Consider the following 5577-nt stretch of genomic DNA (forward strand, 5'->3'; position numbering starts at 1 on the left):
AAAACTGGAAGAAAAAAAATAAAGTAATGTAACCTGGGAATTAGGGAAGCCAACACCCTGAGAAGTGCTGTTAGGACAATGCTCACTATTACATGAGATGGCAGAAAAGAGAATTAGATCCTGATGTGTGTGGCCTCCCAGGCAGTGCTGCAATAAGAAGAATCTGAGGATACACATGGATTAGTTTTATTGCAAAGGCTACAGTGAATTTGGGGAAGGGAGCCCTGCCTTCCAAGCATGTTGTGATGATAATCCCAGCATTGTACTCCCAGTTTGGGTCCGAAAAGCTTCAATTGAAATACGAATTGGAATGGGCAGATTGTCCCTGTGGTGGCACCAGGCCAAGCTGATAACAGAGCCTGACTTTGTTCACTGCCACTGGTGCTGAATTCTCTCTTGCATCCAGATAACTCAAGGCTCCTTTTCCACTGAGCTTTACATCTTGGGGCTTGAACAAGTCCTTTTATTGTGCTGCTGGCATGTGACGAGTGGATCTGCTGGAAGGCTAAAGCTGCAAGGGTTTTCTTAGGGCCTGGAAGTGTGGTGGGAGCTCCACACACCACCAGGGCTCCAGCAATACTAACGTAATACAGGCATTTCTGCTGGCCCTGTTCCCAAACCTGTACAAACCCTGTAACTGTAACGAAAATCTTGCTTTACAAAATCATTCTGGCAATGACTTCTTTTTACGATGGGACTCCCCTACCTTACGGGGTCACTGCATTCAGCTGTAGTTCCATGTACGCAGAAGTTGCTTGCTGAGCATTTTTCAATCTGTTTTCATGAGAAGTGTCATGTCTGGTCCAGCTGAAAGCATTCTTTTCAGACCTCTTGCTCTCTTTCGTGCACGGACTGGATCTCCCAAGGGAGCCGAAGAAGAAACTTTGGGTGGGAACCAAGTGCCTGAACTCATAAAGAATTCCTTGAAAGCTAAATTAGAGCATGAGCACAAACAAACACTGTGCTAAGTCTCCATAGGAGCACTATCTCCTCTTCAGGGTTTGCTTGTAATGTAAAAATTGGTGTCAGAAATGCTTGTTGGCCAAGCAAGGGCCAGGAGTGAGGCTATATTAACTTGGTGTAGCAATGGCAATTATTTCAGTGCTGTATCTGGAGCTGCCCTTGTCCTTGGGCCTCGCAGCCTGTGTGCAGTCTCCGAATTTCAGGCTGTTCTGGAAAAAAGGCCGTCGTTCCCTCTGAGACCCTGACACGTAATATTTTGTGGCTGCATGTTTACCCGGAGCTGATGTTTACATGGGAACACAAAGAAGATCTGTTCAGGCACTTCTGGATGACAGCAAGGCGGATAAGTTTATTCTCCTAGAAGGGGAGAGTCTTTTTTTCCACAGGGAACTCAGATGTGTTTCTCCGAAACCTGAACTCATGGAGCACAGCCTAAAGGCTGTCATGGCAGAGTTGGAAGCCAATGGTCATTCAAAAGCACAGGTGCTGACAAAGGTTGACTGTATGCTCTGTAATAGGTTGTTTTCCTCACAGTTAATAAGCTCAAACCATGCCCTGTAATGAGTATAACCACAGCTTTATTTAATTTAAACATTGGAGAACCCTCTCCAAGACAAAGTTCAAGAGCAGATCCTACATTCTTAGCGATTCCCAAACAACATGTATTTACCCCTGTACATAAGGTAAATGTGAATGCGGTGTAATGGAAAAAACATAGCTGTGTTTATTCCTACAGGTTGTCTCCCAGCACCCCAAACTCTGCCTCAATATGTAATTGTGTGTGTTTCAGTGGCTGGGCTTTCTAGGCCTTCAGCAGAGCTGGAAATACCACAAGCAAATAAATACCCAGAGTGCTTCCAGTTCAGGTTTGGAGCTGCACCTTAGCGTGGGGAGGAGAAATAGCGTCTGCCTTGTTTCCTCCAGCGTCACTGGGAGCTTAGGGCAAAGAATGTGTATGCAGGTGTATAAACCTGCTCATTTCACGCCTCTGGCTCACTAAATGAAAGCAATACTAACAGCAGAACTGCTGTTTCTCCGCCAGGAGGCTGGATATAAAGTTCATTTCACGTGTGAAGGAATCTAAACTGTGAAATCTGGACAGAAGCGTGGACTTCGATGAGGAAATGAAATTGCAAAGAAGCCTAAAAACTTATCTACCTATTGAGCAACCAGACTAAAATGGGTTAATAACCTCCGAAGATTAGACTTGCAAATTCAGTCTCTACGTAACCAACCAGTTTGTCCAGGAAAAGAAAAGAAGTTGTGAAGGTGACTTGCAAAATATGTCTAAATCTAATAAATATGCATGGACGCAGTGCTTTTGACTGTAAAGGGATATGAGGCGACAGAAGGAAATCCAGGCTCAGGTTTAAAAAATTAAAAATAAAAAACAACAACTAACATTTAATTTCAACTGGGCTGGATGCCAGTTCTCCCCATGACTGTGGCTTGACTTCTTATTCACCACGACACAGCTTCTACTGTAGTCCTCCCAGAGTTTTTGTTCTACTTCTCCTTTAATAAGAAATCCTGGCTTCTGTACTTTGCCTGCTTACATTTTTAACATTCATGAGTACTGTCACCTTTCAAAAGGATTTTAGCAAAGGTAAAGAAGAACCAGGGCTTGGCAGCTGATAAATCTCTAACTGCAGCGTTGCAATATTTGATAATCCCTGTAGCCTAAAATCCTAGTTTATCTGCTATTCTTCACGTTCTGTCGAAGTGATGTGCTGTCACAAAACCTTAATCTTTCGTGAAGACTGCTGAATGGAAAGGCACCTTCCAACCTATCCAAGTAGAATATGTAATTATACAAAAGCAGCTGACCCCTATTTTGTCTCTCAACCTCAGTTGTTTTTCTGGCCAAACTCGAATTCTCAATCACATGCAGATTCTGTTCAGAGTACTAAAAAGCAGACCAGATGTTTAATATTGACACTCCTCCCCAACACCTCAGAATGCAAATTTATCTACATGGGGAGAAAAAGTATTTTCAATATATGTTGTACTTGAGCACAAATGAGTTTTGTTTTCCCCGTGCATTTTCTGAGGACTTCATTGTTTTTCATTATATGGCTTCTAACTAATTAAATATTGTTTACCATTGGCAAATTCAAATAATCCATTCCTTGATGTCTACAGCAGTACAATTCCAAGAACAACCCTATGCAAAATAAACAAGAACAAATTATATAATTACATAGAAGATCCCCTGAGAAGGTCACTGTAATATAGAATCATCTTTCCCATCAGCATATTGACAATACAGTGATGGTAATACTGTAGTGCCCTTCACCTGAGATATTCACCCACAGTACCTCCACCAGCATTATTCACTGTGAGCTATTCCTCTCCACTCTCTGCATGGGTCCGAGCGGTTATTTTGTTTTTTTTCTTTTAAGCAAAAGGCCCTGTGGTTGAGGGAAGCTGAGAACTCCACTCAGGATCACACGAAGAGGCAGTGGTGAAACTAGATTTACAGCATGAAGCTGAGTCAGACTCTTCTAAACCACGCTCCCCCCATACCAATTATCTTGCTATGCTATGAAGTTAGAATCCCTAATGTTCTTTAGAAAAAGGGGCTTCTTTTAATCCCTCAGCTAATTCCTCTGTTTATATGTGTGTGTGTGTCCACACATACATGTACTTGTTTGCATGTGTGTAGAGATTTAAAGACTGGTTCAACACCAGGCTACAACTCTCTTTGATGGGTGTATGCAAATATGGCATGCGATAGCGTGTTGACATGGCAGCTATCTGCTGGTTTTAAATAACAAGGTCAGGCTGTAGTGGCCCTGAAAAGCCATGTCACAGCCAAGGGGTACAGCTGCTTACTCATCTTAGCTCCGAGCAGAGCACCCCCACAAGGAGGAGTTTGGCACATAGCTCAGAGATACGCAGGCATGTTGACGTGGAAGAGCAGACACATGCCCATATCGCTAATCACGTTCTCCCCACCCTAAGCAAGCTCAGCTGCCGGATGCTTTGACCTCTCTTACCTGCCTCTAGCACTCAGCTCACAAAAGCCCTGCACTGAACAGCCAGAAGGCCAGGAAGCCTTCTGCTGGCAGTGTGTTACTGTCAGGCTTTGCGACCTGTGAGGTGACAGAGAGGGTTTTTGGGGGAGATGGAGAGCTGAGTTTAGTTGTAGGACAAAAAGAAACAATCACAATGGTGCTGTCTTTGTTCAGGTCTGCCAGGAAGTACTGGGTCACTTCCTGAACGTGACTAATGTCATTATGTTTGAGTAGGATTACATCAGAAATTGATTCAGTTCACCGCATTGATTTTTTTGTTTTCTTTCTTCAGAATGATCAAAAAAGCCAAATACAAAGGGTAAGGACCCCATGGCCATTTCCTACCCTATTCCTTTGGCTCACATGCTTATCCTGGTTCTCCCTCCAGTTACATACTGGGAAATGGGCGCACCCACGCCCACAATCAGCTACGAAAGCAGGCCAGAAGGTGGTGTGTGCCTAGAGATGCATACAGCCCAGGCTATGTTAACACGATTAATTATTTCCAGACGTAATTGTATGTATCATCTATGCTCCAGCATCAGCAGTAATTGGAGAGCTACTGCTCCAAAGTGTTATCACAAAGTACATAGCAAAATGTCGACGATGTAGATATATTTGCAAGTGTACTTAACGGATATAAATCAGAAACAAACCAAATTGAGCCATGATATTTTAATTGATGCTTCTTAATGTAAAACTTGCAGGTTTTATTTCAAAATTGTTCAAATTCACTATAAAATACATCATGAAAGAAAGATCATTTCTTGACCTTTATGCTTGATGAAGAAAGTGCCTATGATGGACAAAAGGAATAGCACTGAAGCTTAGCAAGATGCGATTTTTAGCTATTTTAAACGTAAATAGGTATTCGGCCTAGGCTTGAGAACAATAACGCAGCCACTCTTCTGCGATTTGCCGTGGCCAACTCCCTACCAGGTGAGGAAGTGAGAATTAAATAATTCTCCTGGTTTTCCTTCCTCATTTACAGATGCAGCTACACACAAAAAAGGAGAACGAGGATACCCACAGCAGCACCGTCACGTCATGACAGAGCTCAGGACATGGGACTCGCGGGGTGCTTTGAGCTGGTCAGAGGCCAGTCGGAGCTGGTCGGTGCCCACCAAATGGACGCTCCAAGCCCTGACACCTCAGCCAGCCCCACAGCCCCTGCGGTCAGGCAGCACCGAGGGGCTCTGAGGACGGATACTCGGCACCTTGAGGGAAGCCCACCCACCCCTCCGCACCCTGGGGCACCCCCACCACCACTCCAGCCCCTTCTCCTGCCCCGCTGCCCCCATCCCAGCCCTGGGAGGCCGAAAGCAGCGACCCTCAGCACCTCCATCCTGCCCCCCCCCCCCCCCCCACCATCCCCTATGGCACCGCCTCAGCGCCCCCCGCCCCGCCGCGTCCCGCCCCCTCCTCCTCCCGCCCCGCCCCTCCCAGCAGGGGGCGCCGCGGGCGGGGCGGGGCCGGGCCGGGCCACCGGGGCCGCGCCACTTCCGGGCGGTGGCGGGAACGGGAGAGGGACCGGGGGGGGGGGGTGAAACCGGGACCGGGACCGGGCTGCGCTTGGGGCTTTTGGGGGGTGGGTGGG

This window comes from Aythya ferina (assembly GCF_964211825.1).
Source record: "Aythya ferina genome assembly, chromosome: 17".
In the NCBI taxonomy this organism is placed as follows: domain Eukaryota; kingdom Metazoa; phylum Chordata; class Aves; order Anseriformes; family Anatidae; genus Aythya; species Aythya ferina.